Genomic DNA, 26882 nt, shown 5'->3' on the forward strand with positions numbered 1-26882 from the left:
ATACGGTTTCAACCTGTTACTCCGGAAACAAGTAGAGAGGTCCATACATGACCAAGTACTACGATATGTTTGCCAGCTTCACGCCCTAAGTAAGAACTATAAAGTCAACTACAAATCTATCAGCCTGTCTAATATTTTTTAGAGTATTTTATAGTACAATTAAAAGCATTCAAAGTGCAATATTGTGATAGTGTTACTGTCTTGCCTTCACTTTCAAGAAAACCCGTGTAAATGGATTCACGTATCTGTCCAAGTACTTGATTTGCATTTCTAAAAGTAAAGGATAATAAGGATAAGGATAGGATAAACTCCTAGAAAAAATATTTCAGATTTGTTTTTGTTACTTTGTGTGTAAATGATGGCAATATAATCAATAAATCAATTAATCAATGTAAATAGTATGTCATTATTAGTTTTCATTGAAATTTCTGTCCATTTTGTTATTCAATTTTCAATACATTAACTTCAACACTCGAATAAAGCCTATCAACCCACTAAGGGGGAAAACGTTTGACCCAAGAAAAAACAAACAAAAGCCGTATTGAAGGAAGTTTGACAAAAAAAAGCCAAAATGTTATACAATCGGACAAACCTGTTTAGCTTCTAGGCTAAACGAATTACGAAAGCACTTCCCATATAAAGGATAAGGACTGGTTTTTTTCATTCTTTCTTAAAATTATTAAATTGGATCAACTGAAGACAGAATGTATTAATTCTAAAAACTGTCAACGTCACACCAAAAACGACAGACGCCCACGACGTCTTGAACACACTTCCTAAAATTGAAATTTAAAAAAGGAGTTTTATCTGGCTGATATTTAGTGAAACCTATTACTCGATGGGTTGGATAAAATCCATTTATGTCTACTTGTATGTCTATCCACACGATATCTCGAAAACGGATTGACCTATAAACTTAGCATGAACCTTCATTTAAAGGTTAGGAACGCTGAGTTCGACGACAGTAGACGTGACTCCATTGGATTTTGATTCTAGTGAATATTTTTACATTTACCTTATATGCAACCATGATAGTTTTTGGATCTCTTCAGACGATCATGACTTCAAATTCCAGGAGTCAAGTGCGTGACAGTGTCAGATTTCAGACGCCGCTCTAAGAAGAAGGAGGACCCAAATAAAAAAGGGTGAAACATAATCATAAAACCAGTTAATGTTTTTTGCTTTACGAAACTTTTCTAAAAGCCCAAAATCATTGTGATATCTTCACAAACCGTCCATCGTTAAAAACATACTAAATAAAGAAAGGATATCTTGCTACATTCCAGTCAGTACTGGACAAAGCCGCCGCCTCCACCTCGTGTCTTGTTTATATGCATCATGAAGGTTAATGACCTGCCGAGCACTTTGTGGCATCTTTATACTACACGCGCTGTTACCACGCAATACAAAGAGCACGTGACTCGGGAGTGGGCGTATAAATGCCGTCTTTCCTTTTATTTCGTATTCTTGGAAGGAACAATTGACTCAAACGTGGAGAAACTGTAAGTATTTCAACTAAGTGAAACACAACCTGAGGATGCCTGATATCTGGACTCTTCCTCTAAAAACTGTAAAATATTTTGGCGTCCACTTTTCCTACAGGTTCTAATTAAATAGTTGATCTATATCGTACCTAATAAGGACATTCCAAGCGCAAGGGATTCGCTTCTCAATCCAATTGGAAACGACACAGTATGATTATATCATGCAAGCGATTCGCTTCTCAATCCAATTGGAATGAGACAGGGTGAATTATACCATGCAAGCGGATTCGTTTCTCAATCCAATTGGAACAACACATGATGAGTATATCACGCAAGCGATTCGCTTCTAAATCCAATTGGAATGACACAGGATGAAGTATATCATGCAAGCGGTTCGTTTCTCAATCCAATTGGAACAACACAGGATGAGTATATCATGCAAGTGATTCGCTTCTCAATTCAAATGGAACGACACAGGATGAGTATATCACGCAAGCGATTCGCTTCTCAATCCAATTGGAACGAGACAGGGTGAGTATATCATGCAAGCGGTTCGTTTCTCAATCCAATTGGAACAACACAGGATGAGTATATCATGCAAGTGATCGTTTATCAATCCAAATGGAACGACACAGTATATCACGCAAGTGATTAATCCAATTGGAAAGACACAGGATGAGTTGTATATCACGCAAGCGAGTTGCTTTTCAATCCAATTGGAAGACACAGGATGAGTATATCATGCAAGTGATTTGCTTCTCAAATGAACGACACAGGATGAGTATATCACGCAAGTGATTCGCTTCTCAATCCAATTGGAACGGCACAGGATGAGTATATCACGCAAGTGATTCGCTTCTCAATCCAATTGGAACGACACAGGATGAGTATATCACGCAAGCGATTCGCTTCTCAATCCAATTGGACGACACAGGATGAGTATATCACGCAAGCGATTCGCTTCTCAATCCAATTGGAACGACACAGGATGACTATATCACGCTAGCAATTCGCTCCTCAATACAATTGGAACGACGCAGGATGAGTATATCACGCAAGCGATTCGCTTCTCAATCCAATTGGAACGACACATGAGTAGATCCAGTTGGAAACAAACAAAATTACTTTTTTTGTAAACAAGCATATTGCCTTTCTCGTTGAATTGAATATGCCTTGACATCGCTTATGAGTTTACGGGTTTTCTCAAAATAACAACTTATAATCTCAAAAAACTTGTAAAATACTATCCCGCGATTTTTACAGAGCTTACATGTCTAATGTTGAATTGAATATATATTTAAACCCTCGAGCTTTTTGAGGCAGACACCACACAACAAACTTCGACTTTTATAGTCCTCTAGCGTGGCTAATTCGCCTTGGAAATCGTATGGCTTCTGATTGTGACTTGTTCTGCGACAGCATCTCTCAGATCCGCAGGCCTGCATTTGATATGCTGTCCACTGGTGTCTGAAGTGTGTACGGAACTTATACGCGTGTTCTGTAGCATTCCTCCATTTGTCGTTCTTGTTTTCTTGTTATATTCATTTTGTTTCTGGTTGTATTTGTCTTGTTCCTTGTATTTATTGAACTTACACGAATTATAATGGTTTATTTTTCCCCTCAGTATGTTTGTTGTTGTTGTTATAGTCACTGAATCACTTGTTAAGGCTTTCAAAATGTTATCTATGTTATTCCTTGTATAGTCTACTAATCTAAGTATTTATCTTTAGAGTAATTATATCTTGTGATTGTATTACTATGAGTATTGTCATCTTGATGTTATTTATACATTATTATAATGGGTTATCAAGTACCCACTACGGTTGTAATATTCGAAATGTCCATCTTGTTATTATCTGTGTATAACTGGCTGTTTGCCGTTGAATAAATAAATGAGAACTCGTAAAGCAATTCTCAAAAAAAAAAAAAAAAAAAAAAAAAAAAAAAAAACAGAATATATACAAGAAAGAAATTAATTACAACATTTCAGATTAGATATACAACTGTATATTTATCTATTAGCGAAAAGTTTTAAAATAAGAACAGTCACCGTTTATCATTCAACAGCGGATGTTTTGACTTTTGAAAAATATTTTTCCTGGATGCTATTCATAGCACTGGTAAAACAATCCTCGTCAACAAATTCCTGGCTAGAGTCATGATCAATGGACATATTAAGTTGACTTATATGTTGTCTTTAGTAGCTGAAATGCAGCTCAATTGCCCTTAAATCATCATTAAACTTAAAGATCATTTATTAAAGAACTCACTTTGAAGGACAAAAACAAAGCAGTATACTAGAATACAAATTAATAACTATAAAGATTCGTATAGGAAGTACTGAAGCTCTACATGGTTCAAGAAAATCAAACGAATTTGATGGGTTTAATCACAGAGCCACTAGGTGGAGACTTCCGGCAGACACTTCCGGTCGTTCCGAGAGGAAGTCGTGCAAATGAAGTAAAAGTCTGTGCATGCATAAAATTATCTTATTTGTGGCTACATCTGCAAAAACTCTCATTATGCAAGACCACGAGCGTTCAATTAATGTATGATTATTCTGCTGTGAGATTTTCTAGTAAAGATAAGAGGCATCAACTATCCTGTGTCAGAAGAGAAAGTTGCAGTAACTCCAGTATTTCGTACATTTGTGACGAAAAAAGTATTGGAAAGTTGCTGTATCCACAGAATTTATACACTTGTGACGAAGAACTTATTTCCTAAGTTCACACTGAGATTGCTGATATAGAAAGTAGATCCACTGAATGATCATGGTGGATTTTCCACTGAAGCAGAGAGTCGTATCACCGGCAAATTGCACACGAATTTCCCATGCATAAGCGATGACTCAATGTCATTTACATAGATAAGAAAAATAATCGTGTGAAGAATGTAACCTTGAGGGACGCCATAGCTCGTAAAGGTTGAAATTTGATTAGAAATTTGAACAAATTGTCTTCTATGGCTTAGAAAGGTAATTAGCGACTGTAGGGGAACACCTCGAATGTAATTGGATTCCAGTTTGTATGAAAGAAGTTTAAGAGTTTCCAGATAAATAATCGGATAGAGAATGTAACCTTGAGGGACGCCATAGCTCATAGAGCTTGAAATTTAATTGAGATTTGAACAACTATGGCTTAGAAATGGAATTGGCGACTGTAGGGGAACACCTTGAATTTCATTGGATTCCAGTTCGTATGAAAAAAACTCGAAAATTTGTAAAGAGAAGATGTCTGCTACCGATAACTTATTTAAAGGATTAAAGGAATGTAAACAAGTATGAAGTAGAACAATAGCAAACAGAGTCGAAATTCTTGATCAACCTGGCTTTATCAACGTGACGTCATCTAAGAATTAAAATTCCAGTGATGGTGCTCCGGAAACTTCAAGTCCACCTAAATTATGCAATTTAACCAGTCTGCCAGTTACAACACTTGGTCGAGGCCACCATCATTACTGGTGCTCGAAGAGAGTGTTTAGTCTGCAGGTACCGAGCATTACTCTCACCTTCTGACTGTATATTCCAGTTTAATGCCCCTTAAATATACTGTATGTTATAAAAGCTGGCAAAGCCACGACCAGAAATATCAATATTATAGTTCTCTTTTTCATCAGTAAATAATGAGATTTACTACATTTCATTTTAACAATTTCAATTACAACCGAATGGTTTTGGATACAATTATTCAAATACAATTGAGACCAATTTTTAATATTGATATATTTTAATCGGCGTGGTAATGAAATTAACTTTCTTCTGTAGTTACTTTGGCACCTAGAATGAATGGAAAGGATAACAGGATTTGGGACACTTGACGTCGTTATGGTTATAAAAGGTATAACACAACGTTTCGAGCATTGGAATCTGTCCTCTTCGTCAGGTGGGGGAGGTATTAATACAATTGCAACCTGTGCAGTGACAACGTCTGGACTGGAATCCAAGCAGCTTTTGTTAATGTTTAAATCCTTTTCTTTCCCTCATTTACTTCTTTCTGTTCGTTATGTTTATATGTATTATGTGTGTGTATGTCTCTCCCATATGACGAAGAGGATAGATTCCAATCCTCGAAAGGTGGTGTTATACCTTTACAACCTATAACGATGGCAAATTTCCGAAATCCTGTTATACTTTCAACCCCTCCATATTCAATAACAAACTTTAAACATAGAATAGATCGTTTAGAAATGTTAGTAAAATTCCTTAAACAGACCTATATTAGTTTTGATTATTAATTGAATTTTAAAATAAATCTTGTAATTCAATTTGAACTTAAAATCAATAGATTAATTCTTAAAACTTCCAAATTGATAAATTCTGTAAAGCTTACCCTGATGGAGTTGTTCTACTATAAAGTTCATAAATTTTATGGTCTCACCAAGTTTTAAAATTCTTTACTGCAGTGAACTAAGTCATTGGACTTTGGATCTGAGTTATAGATATCGCAGGATCAATAATAGTGAATGTGGCCGTAGCACTTTTTATCAGTACCATCGACCTTGTACTGTATCGACTCTCCCCCTTATTCTGTTTGATAAGATCCATCCTCGCAAAGGCCAGTGGCCCATGAGGACGGGCAGAATGAGGCTTATAATTGAATCGGCCTCTCCTTTAATAAATAAATAATAACATGCTGAACTTTTAGTGTTCAATCACTTTGGGACAGTGTCCAAACTTATTTATCGTCTTAATATTAGCCCCGTCGGGTTGAGGAGAAGAATGATGTAGCAGAAACTTCCAACAATGTCTGTAGCTCACAGCTTACTTTCTCGAAGTCTTATTGTTGTTGATACACATACCGTTGTAATATCTTAGGAGACTGTTATTGGAAAATATTGAAAAGAAGACGAATCAATTAGTTCACTTTTACATAACGAAGATAAACGGGAGGGAGGGCAATACAAATAAATAGAAAATAATCATACAATTTACATTGAATTAAATAATTAGGTTGTTTTGGACTAAGTTAGATACATTTATGAACAGGATAATGGTGTTATGTTCTGATACAATTATTGTCTAGACACATTAACCTTACCTGGAAAATAGTATCCTGGAGTGATCATGAATCCCAAAACTGTGTAAATATTATCCAATCCAGAAGATTATAATTGTAATAAAATAGATATCCTAGACATGTTCAAACTCCTCTCCTCTTCAAACTATAGATATTAAAATCAATTCACTTAAGTAATTAGCCTATTTTTTGTAATTTTCGTTCACTCAATATTTTTATTTGTTTTTGTCTACTTTCTCCACTATATTGCTGATTATCGGAATTCGAGGTCATATCCGTCGTTTATTCTGCTTTAGATGTCATCTTTCAATTATCAAATTTTATAAAATTAATCTGCTCGAGATAAAATTCGAATCGTAACAATTTCAACTCGAGTCTACGCACAGGCCATTAAGGCCCATGTAGGCTCTTTTCCCATTATTTGAATTTATCCAGAAATTATGTAGCAAATTTAATGTTGTTTTTACTAGGTATGCGTGTATGGATGTGGATATGTATGTATGTGTATGTGTATATACATGTATATGTATATATATATATATATATATATATATATATATATATATGTATATTTCATCTCTTTATTCATTATATTGATTTATTTATGTAACATAAGTCTTTTTTATATTATTTAACGTGAATGATTTAATTTTAGTTTTTGAATTGTATTACTGGAATACTTTTTGTATGTTTTATATGAATTAGATAATATACAAATGCTACATTTGTTATCATTTCAATGTAAAGATTTATTTTGTATTTCATTTCTTTTGTGTGTGGAAATAAACGTGATTTGATTTGATTTGACATGTCTCTTAATAACTCCATATGTTTATACAACTAAAAACCCTTAATCGTGCCCTATATTTTTGAGTTATCTTGGTGATTTGTTTCGATCTGTATGTGATACTAACAATACTACAGATAAGATTCATTGGATGGTTGTTATCTTATGTATTTTCATTAAGGGCTTAAACGTGACGAAGAGATGGTCATCCGTATGGCCTTAAAAAATTCAAAACCATAGGAAAGTCTTTGTTGCATATAGAATGTGAAAATGATGTACGAGATATTATATAAACAATCTCCATTACTTCGAGAACAAGGTTCCTGTTCAAAATTAAATATAGGTTATGTAACGAATTCAATGACATTACGCAGATACGTGTCTTTATTAGGCAATATGTCACTTAGGGGTAAATCGTAAGACACTGTTTTTGTCAATTCTAGAGATGTAATCTCATTTGAAGCAAATGACTAACACTATTGTCTGCAGCGGCCGGTCCTCCACTGTCTAGAGGTTACCGTATTGTTCACTTCTGGCTGGTTTGTATTTTCCTGTTGAACCCACACTGGGGACAGCAGAAACCGGTTGTTACTTAAATCTGGGCAACCCAATGGATTGTCAAAGAGCGGCACATCACTAACCGCAAATGACGAGGTTTAGGGTGCAAGTCTACTGCGGGGGATGACTGTTGGAGTTGGTGAGTTAACCTGGCTGTTAAAGGCTGTTGCTAGCCTACACATAAGGGCGTACCACCTGTCCACTTTGTCTAGAAAGGCTGGTAGAGTTGGATGACTGCTGGATACTGCGGGGAATGACTGTTGGAGTTGGTGAGTTAACCTGGCTGTTAAAGGCTGTTGCTAGCCTACACATAAGGGCGTACCACCTGTCCACTTTGTCTAGAAAGGCTGGTAGAGTTGGTCTTCCCTTTTTCCAAAGAGACATCAAGGAGGTCAATGCTCAAAACCCATCCTAATGGATATTGACGGGGTGCGTCCCCTACCCCCAACCTTGCCCATCTAGAATATCCAATCACTCCAGAAGCAGTCCAAAGGTCCTTTTAGGAATAAGTGCTATTTCTTAGCTTCTTTTAAAAGAAAAAAATGAAACCCTCTCCAAAAACTAACCTGGGGATCAAGGGCTGAAAGGTAACTCCGTACTACCACTAATGGCTGACAGGTGGACTGCAACGTTTTTATACTCAGTTATACAGTCAACTCGTACTTGTCGTAGCAGTAAACGGCGAATGGCTTATAGTTGTGTCTAGTGGCTTTTATTTTCACAAGAGAAGAGATCTCACATCAATATGAAGTGTTTGTGGTAGATATACTATGATCACGCTAGACTTGCGCGACGACGCATGTCATGATATCTTTTTGCTTCGATTGATATCCTTTTTCACCATATAAGAATAAGACCTTGTTTTGAAAGAAATAATTCAATGCGAAATTTGAATGATATCAACTAATATGTACCTAATTACTTTTCGTATTGTCCGACGTTACATGGACGCAGCCAGAACGTTTTAAAGCAACTACTGACTTTGGAACTGAATGAAAATTTCCATTATGGAAGGATAATTTCTAAAATTTAATAACTGAAATATAGTGATAAGAAAACTTCCATAGGCTATTTTAAACTAGAACTAAAATAAGTATAAAACTATAATACATAAAAATATAAAACCAAGAAACCAGTTGAATAAGAACATCCAAATAGAAAATATTAAGTTATAAACTGTTCAGATAAGCAATCAACATTACCTTGAAACAAGTGAGGTCCTGTAAAAAATTACTTGCACGTGCCTTGCAGATTATGTATCTGGCAATGTTTCAAATTTAATTCATATACCTAAGGTAAACTAAAATAATATTTGAGAATGTTGAGTTTAGCTCCAGTTTTCCTTCCTCTTAGTGCAGCGTCTGGAATTTGACGCTGTCACAGACCTGACTCCTGGAATCTGTTTGTCTGAAGAGATAAAAAAAATCGAGGTCGAAGAAACTCAACATGAACTCTTTATATATTTCGACATCAGGGACACCTTGAGAGCAAAATATTGTGTAATATAGGTAAAAGAAGTATTGTCTTATCAGGGGTATTTGGATGTCTTCAAACGAAAAAACGTTAGACATTCTTAAAAAGCGTATCACTCATAAACACACAGCCAAGCAAACACACACACACACACACACACACACACACAGCTAGCTAGTGTAAGTGTGTCGTTCATATCCTAGCTAGTGAGAACGTGTCAGATTTCAGACGCTATACTAAACGGTAAAGTATATTACATTATTAGTGTTTTGGAAGATTGTAATCATTCAAGAACACTTATGAACGTAGGTACATACAAAACTTTTAAAGAGGCGTGGTTTTGGGTTCTGGTGGTCATAGTTGGTTGGTGAGGGTTATGTAGAAATGTTTCTTAAGTGCCACTGTTAGGACAATTGCAATATGCTGATTTTGCATTCAAACTCTACCTAAAACTGTAGATACCACCTATGGTTAGTTGGAAAAACATTTCTTACTTTCGGTGAAAAATAGTAAAAAAGTACAATAATTACCTCTGAGTAGTATTGTCAGATAAGGAGAGTACAATAAGGCAATCACAATTGTCAGTACCATAAATGGACACGAATGTGTGGCAGTATAAAGACCTCTTATTGCATGAGCGGATTGTGCTCAACGTTTGCCTATTTTGTGTTTCTAAGACGCAATCACCCTCATTCAACGATTACCTTGATACTCAGTCACTAAAGTAACGTAAAAAACCTAATGTCGGTACTTTACTCGTTACTCCAGAGCCTGTAAAACACAAGTCGTAATCTTTTTTCAGCTAGAGCTACCATATCAGTCTTATGACGCCGAGCCTCATCAGTGAACGACTGGTCATGTAGTAACTGACTTTACAGATGTATACACTGCTGTAAAATAGTTTACAGTGAGGTATGGTTTTGATAATATGTATTTGTGTTTACTATATGGAAATGTAAATGGAGTAAGTTACCGCACGTAGATGGGTTCTGTTTTTGTTAAGGTAACAGGATGTTTTTAGGAATTTCGGTGAAGCATGGTGAAGCAAAATATAGTAACACTATGTTTCTAAATCTGCAGTCTGATATCTTCCTCAGATGGGTTATTAAAAACGGAACAGAAATGACACCTAAAAATAAAACACAGTAGAGGGTCAAATAAATCAATGCGGAGTCACCATTGTCTTGCCAACAATTCTGAGTTTCATTCCATCAAAAATAAAGTTAAATTAAAAAAACTTTTTGTCCTTTTTTGGGTAGTAGAGTTATGGGAGATTTATTATTTTAAACTTATTATTACTTATGCAAAAGCTTTTTTTAATTTTATAGATTTTGAGTATTCAAGCGCTGAGCTACAAACATTTTTCGAGATATTTTCATAACCAACAAAATGATTGAATAAACGAAAAAATCATTTAAATGCACATTTATTTATTTACTCATCGGACATGTCATTAAATACATATTACAATATTTGACACATCACAATAAATAATGGCATAACTTAAAAACACACTACGTTGTGTGTTTAAAATGCTACGACTAATTAAGGGCGAATAAATATTTGGCTGTGTTGTTTAGAGAATAAAATAAAAAAAGGTGCAAATACAGCTTTCATGAGCCAATAAAAATGTAGACTTACATTGTACACTTTGAGTTTGTGACTACCGACTTAGGTGGCATAATGATTATGATTTGTGCACTGTGTTTGCCCATGTGGTAGGTTTAGTTCATCTGAGGAAGTGCTCAGATTTCAGGTCTCGAAATGTCATCAATAATGATACCTTTTCTAAAAAACCTATATTACCTTCACGAACCCTCCAACCCTAAAAATCAATTTTGAAAGACCTTAAGGTACTTTGGTCTTGTTCGGCCCACTACATGACTAAACAAATCCGACAGCCGCTTCCTAATGTTTACTGTGACAGCACAACAAGAGTTACCTTTCCGTATGACGGACAACTTGCTCCCACTTTCCTCACTTTCAAAGTCGTGGCTAAACAAGTGTATTTCAGTCTGTGCACAATGTACGTGCCCAGGCTGCTCAGCTTTCTAGTGAGCTTTCACGTGACGGCGTCACCACTTCACACTTGTGTTCGCTGCCGCCGCACTCCGCCGCGGTGTGTCCGCCTCTCGCTGTTCCTGCTTTCGCTATTACCGGTGTTTATTGCTGGACCACGAGCAGTAGCAGACAGTCAGCTATTAATGTATAATCTGCTATCGACTGTTAATCCACTCAGCGTAAGGAAATTCCGCAGAGTATAATTACTATTTCGTACCCGGAACTTTGTGAGAAATCAAGAGGAGACGAATTTAGGAAACTAACATGGTGGGCAAAAAATTCAATTTTAAAATTCATCACGAAAGATAATCTTTTTAATTGAACAAACCATCTGGATCAATCTTTTTTAATAATTTATTCTCGTCTTAATTCTGTGTTTACGTATACGTACTGTTAACCTCCAAGAACTACGAGTGCATATGGATTTTGTTGCCCATGTTTGACGTAGTCGTATTTTTACTAATGTTTAAAACACGAAGAATTCTAACAATGTTTTGCTAATGTTATATTTTGTTTGTTGTGCTATTATTTTACTATAAAATTGGTTCAACAAAGACTGAAACATAGTGGTTAAATTATGTTAATTATCGGCTCTCCCAACGGTGGGAAATAATTAATATAACCGACGTCTTACACTGCATTTTCTTTTCTTAAGAGTAAAGTCTACTTCCATTTTGGCAAATGGTATTTCATCTCATAATTTGCAATACACTATAAAACCATTTACATAATTTAAAATTATATTTCTATAGCATAGGGTTTACTTCTTGCTGGTTTATACCTCCCAGCTGAACCTACACTGGGTACATCAAAAGTGACAAATGTATAAACCATATCTAGGCAACACTATGGATGCCCAAGAACGACACATCAATGACCGTAAGTCTCTAGATGTTAGGGTGAACTATAGATCTAGACTCTTGCAGGGGATGCCTGTTAGTGTTAAGGTGTTACTACCTGGACATGAGGGAGTGCACAACACATGAGGAAGGGGAGACACCTTAAAAGATTTGCCTCGAGAGACTGGAACAGAAATTCCTGCCCTTCTTCCACATTGAGATATAGCTTGCTATCCTTATCCTCCATAGCCTGTACCCCCCAACCTTATACATGAAATATAATATGGCTCCAGAAGCAAGCGTAAAGGTCCTTTTAGGTTCTTAAAAAGTGAGAGGTTTCTAAACTTATTTTCCTAAGTTAAAATTATGTATTAATGCAAACAAAACTAATAACGTCACAAACTACAGGTATCCTTTAACGAAGCGGTTGACGAATATAATATAAGCGTTCAAGCATAACAGGTATGTAGATATTACTAACACTCATACCAACGCAACTTGAGACAAGTGCTGTCGTGTGTAAATTTATGTTTATACGACCTCTGCTCTTGACTGTATTTGGCATTATGGTCGATTTTACTACAAAATGCCATTATATAGTCTTGTTATTGTTACTTTATTATTTGAAAATTGATTATTAGAATTATGGAGACAATTACTACCAAAGGTTTTGTTTTATGCGAGTAGTGTTTTATGATACTCGCTCAGTAGCCAACGTGTTGTCATTGCATACTATAGCCAGATTATTACGGATACATAAACTTTTGAGGGGATAAAGACGCGCTGTACAAACATTTACATGGTTCATGGTAGTTATATGGAATGAAAATCACTCAATAAACAAATCTGAATATAAGTATTTTTAAATTAGTTACAATCAGACAAACATGTTTCGCTTCTATGCTAAATGAAATACGAAAGCACTTCCCAATAAAACTTACAATGATTTTTTGTATCCTCTGAGTCTGCCTGAATCTCAAAATCTTATATGTAAGCAAAGAAGTTTACTTGACATTCAATTATCTCCCAAACATTGGAAGCGCACACACACACACACACACACACACACACACACACACACACACACACACACACGCACGCACGCACGCACGCACACACACACACACACACACACACACACACACACCACGCACGCACGCACGCACGCACACACACACACACACACACACACACACACACACACACACACACACACACACACACATTTATTGATTCACAATTTGGTCCACTGGAAAATGTTTTATTAATTAATTTTTAATTTCTAAGTAGTTGTTGAATTTAGAATGTTTTACCTTCGATCCAGCAGACAGCGCTGCGACACGTAATACAAAATGAACTGATACTTAACAGCTGTTAATACTTTCAGCTGAAGTTCATCAAAGAGGTAGAAACATTTGTTTACATTAAAAATTTAGAAAATTATTATTCTAAAATGCTTGATTAGTAGTGTAATGCAGATTGCATAGACGAAGTTATTACATAATTTTAAATTTAGATTGCACCAATGATCAATAAACTATCTAATGCAATGAAAATACTATTGAACGCCATTATAAAAACCACCTCATTGTACAAAGCCGTGAAAGTTTGTACATAAGGTAATCGAATTTGTTTAGATTGAAGGTAAATGAAAAGAGCCGAAAGAAGACGCTTGGATGATCGAAATTGGTTTTCATTGATACATTTTCTTGATCGGAGCACAAGGCAAACTCCACAATAATACTGGATATATCTTAGACAGAAAATTAATTTTAACAAACCGAATTTGATTCTTTATAACCAAATTAGTTTATCGACACTCATCTATATAAAGTAATTGTACTGAATAACTTATCAACACCTAGCAAAAACCACGAAAGACAGATGCAGGAAATATGGTTCATACCTTCATAATGTGCCCAAGAGGCTCACGAAGGAACGACTATCAATTATCTCAGGAGTGTTTAAGAATGTGACAGAAAAAGAATACGTGAATATAGTGTACTGTTTTTCAACAGGAAATTGCGTGCGAAGCTGCGGGAAACTGCTGGTATATATATACACACAATAATATTTCCTCATACTTCATATGCATGTTTTTGGATTCTTGGATATATATATTTTGACATATTTTGTGTAATTCGAGAAGAGAAATTAATTGAAAATGAGAACAGCATATTCCAGATGAAGAGAAATACGTCCAAAATACCACGTAATAAGAACCACAGAGTTTGTTAAGTTGCAATATCCTACGTAATATAATGTCAATAAGAATACAATACTTTAAGAGTATATCCGATGTTATTAAATCTAAGAATCCTCAATGTCATGCCAAGAACGATATTTTGGACATTTTATTGTTACTTTTCTAAGTAAGAGTGTTATTTATATGTTTTTTCAAGTGTTATACTCGTACATTTGATTCGTGAAATTGGTGTATGTTGTGCAAATTAAGCATGAAAGACCTAGTTTAATGCAGCATAGTTCAATTGAGTAAGGCTTCTAACAACGCAACAAAATAAAGTCATGTAACAACAAAACAAACAAATATTGGACATGAATCTAGAGGTGATCAAAATTTTAGACGTATCAAAAGTTAGTCCGAATCTGATAGTAAAAGTATATTGTATATGTCTCAAGGTCAGGGGAGCGGAGGTATTCCACTTTCGGAAATCGAATGTGTGAAGTCCATAATGAGTGGTAATACAACGTCAGAGTTGAGATCTAATTATATTTTTATATAACTTTCAATTAAAACTCCTCCAAGTATGGATCTAATACAAATTTGGCATAGAGAAAAATGTAATAGTGGATGAATAAGGTGTAAAAATTGTTGGTAGCTTAGAGTGACTTGATTTTTTTATAGTATCATAAAGTAGTATTATAGAGTGTATTCCTAACGAATAATCCGCTTCAATATAGATAACTTTAATTTTTAAATAAAAGTAAATAAGTCAGACTGAATAATTGAATTTGAGTTCCTTGTTAATTTATACAATGTATGAATTTATAAACTCAAACATTATCTATAGCTCAATGAGATTGAGATCTATAGTAGTTGGATTGTAACTACTTTCTACATAATTAAACTATTTTGTTCAACTAATTACCTATCAAGATTCATTGATTCAAACTATACTGTAACAACTTGCATCTTTTAGTTAAACTATTTGTGCAAACTATGGTTGAGTACAGAACGCTTTGAGATCAATTCTGTCTTGTCATTAATATTAAAAAATGGTAAATCTAATAATAGAAGCTGGTAATTCCTGAGCATTAGTTGGAAAGGTGTTTCAATGTAAACTTCCGCTTGAGAGCTTCTTCCAAAAATTTGAAAAACTTAAGCTGTCAAACGTTGACGTCTGAAATTTGAGGTCTACACCTATCTGAAGAGATCAAAAGTAGATAGAGACAGCAAGTACCTTCTTTGACGAATGCTAAAAGCAGTAGTAATTGCGTTGTGGGTATAATCTTGATCCTTGAACGCATTCCAACCAATAGGGTCAACGATTAATGGTTCAAGCCATGAGATAGGTATGACTTGATCTCATATCATACTCAGTTGGCCAACTATCACTTTATATAAACTTTACAGGAAATATAATGATTTATTCTAAAAATATTATATTTATAAATATTTTCCCATGAGTAGCTGACTTATTATTCGTTATCTCAGCTATGGAATTTCGAATCTAATAGACAATGAAATGTTGTAGCATAATTGTACAATATATTTACTTAACATTACTTTTTGTGAAAAGGTAAAAAACCAAATTTATCAAATTTTATTACTAAAATTCTATGCAATACCTATTATTATTATTATTAATCTCAAACTCATTATAACAGTAATTCTTGTTTTATTGGTGATACTCCCTGAGAAAATAAACATACCAGACATAATTGTTGACATTTTATCTGATGAGCATTGCAAAAAAGAAGGCGAGAGAGAAGTTTAATTGAGGAGAGCGGAGAGCAAAGGATATCTTGCGTGTCCAGGTATTTGGAACAGGATAAGGATGCGAGGCAACATCCTTCTTCACAATTCGCGTATAAGAAAGAAGGTACCGGTCCGGGGCAGACGTGACTCAGTGACTTGTGGTCAGCGATCCAGTGACTCAGGTGTAGCTGTTACATCACAACAGCTGTACCTGTTACCCACCTACACTTTGGGTATATAACACCAATTGATTACCAGCTGATGGTGATTCATTCCTGTAAACTGTGACCTGCGGTCAACGTTCCGAGAATATAAAAGTTACACGACGCTGAGGCGTCACTGAAAGACGAACAGGATTCGAGATAACACCACCCCCTTCACAAAAACAGTGATTTTGAAGGATTTTGAAGGTGGTGTGGAATATCCTGTCACTGTGACACTTTTGGAACGGAAATACGTAATGGTTACATCATGCGAGCAACTACACAAGAGTCACGTTACAGATGATGTTTTGCAACATTTCGATGTGGTCCTTGTGCAACAACCAAATAACATTTGGGTAATCTAATTACTAAACAAAATTGGAACTTTGGAGGTTCATTAATGCTGCCTTGAATTATAAGTAATCGCTTCTTGATTCAATCAGTGATTGTAATTGATTCTAGCTGATGACACTGAACAATTGAGAATAACAAATCAAGGACCAATGAAATACCCTGTGAAGGTCCCATATTTATAAATATTCCTAGACGTTAAGATGCGTAATTGTATTATTCTAAACTCAATTATATCAAGGCTAGCTTGTCAACACCCAAGATGATCTAATAGATTGTTGAAGAAGCGAATTACAAATCGACTTTATTGCTGACACTCAGTACAGTGCTACCAATAACGAAACCAGAAAGACACTTGCAATAACATTTAAATGTGAGGAACAATTTAACTTACCGATTGTCACTCCCGGATATACACAACAGTGTCCACTAAGTTTATACACAACACAAACAGTCACATATAGTTTCTGAACGTTCACATCATTCCCAAGGGCACTTCTATACACTAGAAACTGAAAAAGAAAAGTTTAAGTACCGTATCTTAAAGGAAGGACTTAGAAAAACCAATTTAGTAATAATACAGAGCGGTAACTTTTAATTTAGAAAACTGCCAGTGAATACTGATTGAAATTAAAATAGGTTGTTATATTAAAACAAATAAAATTATAAGAACAAGTGATAACAACGCGAAAGTATGACAGTTGCAACTCTTAAACAGATTAAAAGAGTAAGTAATGAAGAATTAAATTATAATTGACAGATCAGAATTTATTAAAAGAGACTAAATAAAAATAGCAAGAAACTTTGTGATAAACGATTGAAATTGTGAAGAGATAAACTTATCGAAACTGATAACAAAAACCCCAAGCCAATGATAAAAACACGTGTAAAAAGGTGATAAGAAAGGTGACCTTGGGATGAAAGAAAGAACACGTGGTGTTCGCGGACGGGCGGCCACTACACAACTACAGAGCGCTGAGTCCCCACCCCGACAGCTCTCTCCGGCCGAGCCTATCATAGGGGTCACTGTCTAGAACACGACGTGATATCAGGATAACCGCAGCCGCAGGCGTCGTCTCCTCGGGGCCGAAATCCCACCGCGACCTTCACGGCAGAAAAGTGCATTTCAATTGAAGCCGTTGAGCGCCAACTTAAAAAAGATATTAGCTTCGTTCTTTTGTGGAAAAAGTAATCATAGCTAACACACCTTCTAATATCTTTTACGACTGAAGGATAGTGTAAATCACCATGATAATTAATGACATACTCCTGATCTGGAACTTGAAAACACAGTGAAAATTAGACGATACGAGTATTTTAATTCCAAGTCTGCCTTTATGAAATTGAATGCTGAAAATAGCATTTAACCTAAAGAGATTAAAAACTCTTTATATGTAACAATTTTTCGAGGGACAATTTTTCTGTCAGTAGATCATGCAAGTAACAAGACAATGATAAAATGTCAGATGATATGGTTCTTGTCTAATAGCCAACTAATATTCAAGTAGTCTAATTACTAAACCAAACTGGAACGTTAGAGGGTCATTAATGCTGCCTTGGATGATCTGTCAGCGTTTCTCGATTCAATCAATCATTGTAATTGATTCTACTTTGGTGACACTGAAGAACTGAAGGACCAACGAAATTCTCTGTGAAGATCTCGTGGTTGACACTGGATATATTTTAGAATTTAATATCTTCAACTTTAATGAGTTGTTGAGTTGGAATATTTAATTGGTATCATGATTACAGCGGTTTGTAGCTCAGATATGGCAATTAAAGAAAATTAAAATTTAAAAAACTAGAGGATAAATTCATAAGGAAGGAGTCCTAACTCCTACAAAATCTTGGTTTGTTTAAATGATCCTATTTAAAAGGTCGTATCCTATCCAAAAATATGAGATCGTGTATTACCTCTATCAAACTCTTTCAGTGAATAAACTTTTAAGAAACATTACAGCTCACAATTCAATTTGTTTCAGAAGCTGAAGTGAATTTTCCTTAAATGGGAAAATATTAAGTGGGACTTCTACGAACCGACCAAAAACTTTTGATAAGGTGGAGAACGATTTGCAGAAAAATGACGACTGTTGCAGAAGAACTTTCACGACCTCATGGCACACCGCGGATTGCCGAAATTCCGGTGGTCCACGAGCGATTCTCAGACTTGACAACCGGAACATGTCGGCGAGTTCTGAAGGAGAAACAATCTTGTAAACCAACAAGTCTGCCACAACACTTGGAGTTTGGCGCCTCGAGCAGTCCATTCCAACGTGACGTCAGCGCCGCTTAGCTCGATGACCGCAGTAAACTCGGACAACAATCCACGGTTTACTGGCGCTGCCCTGTGATTGCCGGCTGTTGGCTTTACACCGTGCAATTTGTTGTGAGCTTTCGTTTGATTAGTTCTAGTCTGCCTCGGATAATGATAGCCTCTGTGCACCAAGTGACATGGGTTCTACGAGGGAAATCTACCGTAGTGCATGTGTAGGCGGCAGTGAACACGTTAATGAGGTAAGATAAAAAAATTGATGCAGCGGAAATTGTAACACTTCCAATTTGAAAGTCATCGGTAAGATAGGTGTAGTAAATACGTGTCGCGGAGCTTTGGGCGTTTTTCTTTCCAAAATTAATATTTATGTGCTCATTAGCATCTGGCCAAATATTATTATATAAAAAATGTCTTCACGCTAAAATTGAGTAAATTGAGAAAAAGTAACCATTCTTAATAACATTATTAATCATCTTTACCAATCAGGTGACTATTTAAAAAAAGATATTTTTGAAATTGTGGAGATGATTGAGATTGGTCTATAGTTCTCTATCTCTATATTTATATATTGTATAGAGCAAATATTTTTAGGAATAACGGCTACATTCAAATAGGACTGTACTACAATGATGTGCTAGCTGTGCGTACAGAAATGTGCGAGCTAGGAATGCTGCCTGATCAAGCCTACCTCGTCCGTTTATAGAGTAGCTCTCCAAATAAAGGTAGACGTCTGTCGCATTAACTTGTGCAACACCATGTCATTTTCGTTCCTTTTGTGATGACGTTTTGAAAACCAAGGATGAGTTCAGATCATGCAATCTAACAACTATCATGTTTGACCCCTTTTACACCAAACAGGATGTAAGGTATTTTATGGTTGTAATTATTTACCATGAGGTTTAGTTCTTAGAACAATGTTAAGTACTAAATACATGCATCCCCTTATATTTAAGCCCGAAAATATTGAGGAGGAGATGTCTCATTGTTGGTTTTTTTGGCTCTTCTCTTTTTTTCTTTTCTTTTCTTTTTTATGAACTAATTATAACATCACCTGAAGAAGAGAATGGATTTCCAATCCTCGAAACGTTGTGTTATGTAGAATGTATTCTGTAACATATAATGATTGCAAATTTCCAAAACCCTTATTATCCTTTCAATCTAACAATATTTAGCAATTATTTTAAAATGTACTTACCGACCTATTTCTCTTAGGTTCTATTATGTTTGTTTATATTTTTATCACTACAACTGACCCATTTTCAGTAACAGTTTAAAAGTAAACTGATGTAGCGTTAAACATATTAAGTGCAGAATATCCTATTTCTGTGACATCAATAAGGGAAGGAATTCTCACAACCTGGGAACTGAGACTCAGAACGTTTTCCCAGTTTTCTCCAGTATTTAATCTGATGGAAAGCGCTTCATGAAGACGTTCGTGACTCTGCTGATAATTGCTCAACTGCTATTGGCGTAGCAGCGTTGGTTGTGCGGTGCCAAGTGTTTCATTATTGGAACAATCTCACAACAGAAGAACCACTTTTACTTCCCTGAATAGTTGCATCGCCAAGCCTCGAGTTAACACCTTTCCGTGGAAGAGAGTATCTCAGGTATTGCGTAGTCTGATAGTTATATCTTTCAAGGATTCTATTACCCTGACATAGACACTCCAGTGTATTACCAACAAGATATAATTTTCTCTGCAGGCACCTCTAATTGTTTTTTAAGAACTTACAATACAAATAAGTTATTCAATCAAAGTTTTAGGGATTATCCTTTTTTTAAATTTTATATGTTGGTAAGCCTACGTTTAAAAGATTTTTTAACATTTACTAACACATTATTATATCACAATATATATTCCTTAACATATTATAATTGTGCATCAAACAGGATTTTTCCGGTCAGAGCTCGTTGATGTAATTATACAAATAACACTACGTTTCGAGCGTGCAATCTGATCCCTTCATCAGGTGGATAAGTAACTTAACATATCACTACAATCTAGTTATATAAGTAAGGAAAGGATATTTTCACATGCATGGGTGTTACATTCTGGCATAAAGTAAAGGGAGGAGCATCATGGTGTTTCGCCTCAAATAATGTTTCAAAAGATGCAAAAAATCTAGGAGTTACGCGCAACTAAACGTTTTAAAAGCTGGCTGTGATGATCTATCATTAGTTTTAGTTTTTAGAACAATGTTAAATACAAAATACATTTATTCCCTTACATTTAATCGCAAAATTAAGGGAGGAGGTCTCTCATTTTAAATGTACTACAAGGTAGAAGTAAGCAACACCACATTTTTGTAACAGACTTAGCTGTGTTTGCATGCAAACTATGAGACATATGGCTCATGTTATTCTTGAGATAGCTTCAATAACGCTCAACCAAATTCCATTGTAGGACATGCACCATCTAGGAACTCATTCTTGTCTATGTCGAAATAAATCGTAATGCAGTATTTCAAGTCGAAATCTTGGTCAAAATGCGTTGCCACATGATGTATATAAATTGTACATTGGATTGGGTTTCATATCGGTATTTAATAATAATAAACGTCTACACTCAGGACTACTATAACATGAGATTATATGTGTTGGGATACTTAGCATGCATGTGTTTATATGTCACATTTTGAATCTCTTATAGGCATATTGAGTTTGTTTACAAATTTATTTATTCTACCATTTTCTCGATTGCATCATGGTAATCTTCCGATCAGTGTAAAGCTACTTAATACCTCTCAGCAAAATCCCATGGAATGCATTGCATCATCATCGAACGCAATATTCCTCATATATAAATAAAGTTTCATTTTAATTAATTTTAGTTAATTTAAAGTCTATACGTCAGCGTCAGTTCGTTTTTGACATATCGTGCGGACATTCAGACAGACAGAAATGAAATATTTACAGCCCCACGAGTGATAGACTTCGCCAAAGCTCAGTCAATAAATATGCATCCAAACGTTTTTTAGTTTGTATTGTAAAATTTATATAGAATAATTTAACGTACTTATATTCAAACGATAAATTAAAAAAAGGTTAAATATATTTTCGAAATAATAAATATAAATAACTAAAAGGCGTTTGGATACGTATTAATTAGAATATATCTTTAAAATGAGAGGTCTCCCATAGTTATATTATTAAAAATAAGGACGTAAAAGTGTTTCATATTTAAAATTGTTGGCTGTAGCAGGTGACTTTCAAGAGCTGGCTGTAGCGAACCAACGACTTTACTTAGTAAAATACCATGTTTTAACACTTTTACATGCTTATATTTGGTAGTATAGTTTTGGTGAACAAACTTTATCTCTATAAATGTAAGTTTGGGTGACTATAATATAGATGTTTGACTTATGTCAATAAAGTATCTGGTTGTAGAGTACATTGAAACTAACATTTCTGTAAAATCAGACGGTTTAGGAGGCCTTAGGTACTCATAAAAGTTTAATTTCAATTCGTTGTTAACACAAACGTCCATGATACAACGTGACACATCTATAAACATTAGTTTTCTAAACGTCTAGTTTTATACGCATATAATTCTGCAATCTAAAAAGGCTCATGTGTCGTTGTAATTAAGTTAAGTATGGTTGATTAATTACAGTATCATGTCAAACTGCTGTTCACACATTGTAGTAATTACCACTGGTGAAGCAGTGGTACCCACCTGAACATTAATTCTATCAACTCACCAGCTGTAAACAATGGAAGGTCGGATTCGTGCTTCGCGCCACTTATGATGGTCTCACTGCAACATATCACGCCTGTGACGTCATAATTAGGTACTAATAGTCGTTAGTAGATTGCTCTTAACCGATATTCTGTAATTGTTTGATTTTCGCTGTGAGGTGTCCATAATAGATTATCAGATCATGATAAGCATCATCTGGATATCAAAAAATTGTGAAATTGCCAGCCTTGATGGATGATATGAATAGAGCACTGACAAGCTCCATGATTCATAAGATTTTGACAATGAGTCTGAGTACCTATATGAACGACTTGTGTTCCTGGATAAGGTTAAGGAACTTCTACACAGCAGGAACAAGCTTCACTTTCCTAGGGTTCCTCTTGAATTTGGCCAGATAAGGGTTCAGTTACTTTGAACTTTCATTGTGCAACGACCTCCCATGTAGCCTAAAACAATTTACGTGCACTGGCTTTAAAGGGAAGTTAAAGTCAGCATAAATTGTCTTCTGCAATCTTTGCATTGAGAAGTGTGTCCGTATACTGCCCAGCTCAGGTATTGATGACCGCATATTATGGACTCATCAGCCCCCACCTTTCATATGGAGTAACGCTTTGGAGCGCATGTGCAAATGCAGATTTTATGAGATTATTTAGACTCCAAAAAAGGCCGTCAGAATAATCACCAAACTGTATAGAAGAGAGTCGTGTAGACCTGCCTTCAAAGAGTTGCAGATATTGACTTTACCCTGCCTCTACATCCTTGAAACTGTGCCATTTTGCTTGTCTAAATGTGTCTTAACACGGGCCCGAGACATTCACAGTCTCAACACCAGATGCAGGAATAATCTCCGTACTGGCAGGCACAGGATTTAGCCTTCGAACACTTGCCCTCGCAAGCAGGTTTACTATTCAATAATCTGCCAAATTCACTGAAAATTCATAAAATGCCCAAGGTATAAGACTCGCAATCGAATTCTAGCCTCAAAGGCTTTTTATAGCGTGAAGGTTCCTGGCATATAACTGGGAGACAAATGATTTCGGAGAATGATAATAACCTGGTGTCGAAGAGGGAAATAATTGGTGAGCAGATGGAAGCTGAATAAATGCTTCTGCGTATGTTTGAATGGATGTGTAAGTGATAAATTTTAGCTTATTTTAAATTACTAATTGACCTTTGATATACAATCCATTTTAATTGTCAGGCAGCAAAAGACATAATCAATAAACTTTACTTTGTGCCGTTATTTAAATTGTATTTATTTTGTATTTACAATACATTAATAATGTTCTTTGTTTTCTGTTTTGTTTATGTTTTATTATAATAGTAAGTGGTTCTAAATTGATATATCTGATTATACAATCTATAGCATAATATGTAGTGGTTTTTACTTAGTTTTTCGTATTAATTTTTTAGGATTTTACTGTTAATGACTGGGGTACTTTTGTAAAGCAGTGTTAACTGAAAAGCCCTTGGAAATATTATAAAGGAATTATTATTACTATTATAAATCCATTCAATATATTGAAAATTGCGTGCTTTACTCTCATGTTATAATGGAAACATATATTACTATAAACTTTTTTATTGAATAACTTGGTTTTTGGAAGAAACGCTTTTTCTCGAAGTCTTAGTATTCTAATGTAAGCTTCCAATATCAACTGATGAGAACTAAACACTTTTAAAATCGATATATTTTTACTTTTAACAGAGAAATAAGAGAGATGTCACTGCGAGTAGAGCTTCATACAAAACTAATTCCCATTTAGAAATATCTAAATTGTTCTTTGAAGAGTCAGCTGTACAGTTTTTCCACACAATCCCATTATAGCGCTCTACCTTCCCAATGCCTTGAGGGTTGTAAGCAGTAGTTGCGACTAGTGGCAATCTCGTTTCTGAATAAGTTGTCCTTTATTTCTTGTGACATAAAAAAGTTCTTCGGTCAGTATGAATGAATGAAGGTGTGCCAAATACTGTAAATAGTTGCTTGAATTTTGATATTACAATTTCTGATGAAAGGTCTGAACAAGGAATGCAAATAAAAAAATTGAATAGTCGTCTATAATAGTAAGAATGTAGCGGTTTCCTTAAGATAAAGAGCCTTTTGACGCCAACATTAAGTCCTTAAAATAAGTTGTTGATTTTATGCGTTTTCCTTAATTTCTGCAAAATCCTAGGTTTTACTTCTGCACAAACTATACAGGATGTTAATTTCGTTATTTTTACTAGGATGTGCGGTAAATTCTTACTCCTTACCCAGTGATACATTCGAGTTTCTCTTAAAATTAGGTTAATTAAACACAGTTCAGCTGGGCCCTAATATAAAATAAAAATAATCTGAGTTACATCAATTTCATAAAGATATTAAAAATACAAAAAACAGTTCATTTAGAAAAAAAAACGTATGATCTCCTATTCTGAAAAATTTCGTATATCCAAAAGACGTAAATCCTTCTTACATTTTACGCTTAAAACACCTCTAGGAAAATTGACTTAATATTTCATTCTAGATGAATGGCTTGAGTACTCTATTTCTGAAAAATATCTTAACCAGTCTTAAGAGTCGGCCAAGGTAACCGACGCCTGCTACACAATCAGCAGCGTCACTCGATTAGCGGTTAGGGCTGGTTATACAGTCTTATTAGCTAACAGTGGCATGAGGCCGTGGCCATTGTGTGAAGCAATCAGCGCTGTCAATCAGACACCAGCTATCAGTCATCAGACGTCGTGACCGAGCAGCGACGAACTTCTGGACTAATGATTTGGTCTTTGAACAACTGACCGTACGGCTTGATTAATAGCATGTGATTATACGTAGAACATTGTATAAGGAGATGGATTAATGCAGAAAATTAATTAAGCACTGCTTGATTTGTCTTTGTATTTATAAGGGAGATTGCAGCCTGGCACTATAAACATCATTAAACTATTGAAGGAAGTCAACAATAACATCATTTTGGAGTTTCTAATACATCACATTTTAAGCCTTTTAATTGTTCATAACTACAATACCTTTTGCAGTGAAAAAGATTCTCGATCTTTCAAACATTAGTTTCGAGTAATCTTATTTTTTCCTTTCAGTTGACACTAAGATACAGGGCACACTTAAAATACAGGAATATAATTTATAAATTTAAAACTTAACTGAACATCGTCTGATGATGTATTCCTTGAGCACGAAAGGCCTGACAGAAATAAAAAATATATTATTGGAGTGTTTGTTTTTAAATTTATAAATACTTTCCAATAAGAAAAGAGCTTCTAGAATGTATACAGGAATATAAATTCAGCTGTGGCGATAGACATTAAGAATGTATGTGCTCGATGTCATCTCAAGTTATAAACGTTTTAGTCAATAGAAAATATTCTTAGTTTCCAAATTCATTAAGAACATAGATACCGTCAATACATTATTTACAATTCAATGTTAAAACATTCATAGGAACTTCTATTAGTTGTTGGCGGTAGTGTTAAATTCTTCCTATAAACAGCTCTTTCCATTAGTTACTTGAACATTTTCTTCTTCAAGACCCACCATGTCTCCTCAAATTATAAACGTTTTAGTCAATAGATAATATTGTTTATTTTCATATTCATTAAGTGTGCCATACCACGCGTCTTAACAGAATTCGCTGAGCTTGTATGCATAATTTCGTATCTATATCTCATTTTTCAAGATTTCCTGTAGACAGACATACAGAATGAAATTTTCTCCACCCCAATAGCCACACAAAGATACCATCAATACATGATTTACAAGTAAAAGTCAAAACACGCCTAAAAGCTTCTATTAGTCGTTGATACCACTGTTAAATTCCTTCAGGCTATAAACAGTTCGTTTAAGACCCGTGTTGTCATTTCAAACTCTTGAACGTTTTTATCGTACAGCAAATTAACGTAGCTTCTATAACATTCAGAAGATGCTTGTCATAACAACATCAAACTTGTGATTGTATGTACATATACCACACATGTAGTTACGAAATACATAGACATTTCAAGTACCGTATCTAAATGTTAACGAGTGAGTTAGCAATGGCGTCATTTCAAACATTCCCATTCACTCTTCAAAGGTTCTAAAAAGCGGCTTTTCCTTGAAGCTACGGTTACTAAATCGATTAAGGACTGTAATTATGAGTTACATAAAACATATTATTATCTCCTCCTTTCTAAATATTGAATTTCCTTATTGTAAAATGTTC

General features: G+C 35.0%; 1 protein-coding gene across 1 annotated transcript in view; it reads right to left on the reverse strand.

The window, feature by feature from the left end:
• The window catches only part of LOC124363204, an 82974-nt gene extending 65310 nt beyond the window's left edge, over nt 1-17664 (reverse strand). The window contains exons 1-2 of the mRNA XM_046818363.1: nt 17623-17664; nt 17106-17223 (exon numbers count right to left, since the gene is read on the reverse strand). The gene's annotated coding sequence lies outside the window, so the exon portion shown is untranslated. The remainder of the gene's footprint in view (nt 1-17105; nt 17224-17622) is intronic.
• Nucleotides 17665-26882: the final 9218 nt, after the last annotated feature.

The sequence above is a fragment of the Homalodisca vitripennis genome, chromosome 5 (genome assembly GCF_021130785.1).
Source record: "Homalodisca vitripennis isolate AUS2020 chromosome 5, UT_GWSS_2.1, whole genome shotgun sequence".
In the NCBI taxonomy this organism is placed as follows: Eukaryota; Metazoa; Arthropoda; class Insecta; order Hemiptera; family Cicadellidae; genus Homalodisca; species Homalodisca vitripennis.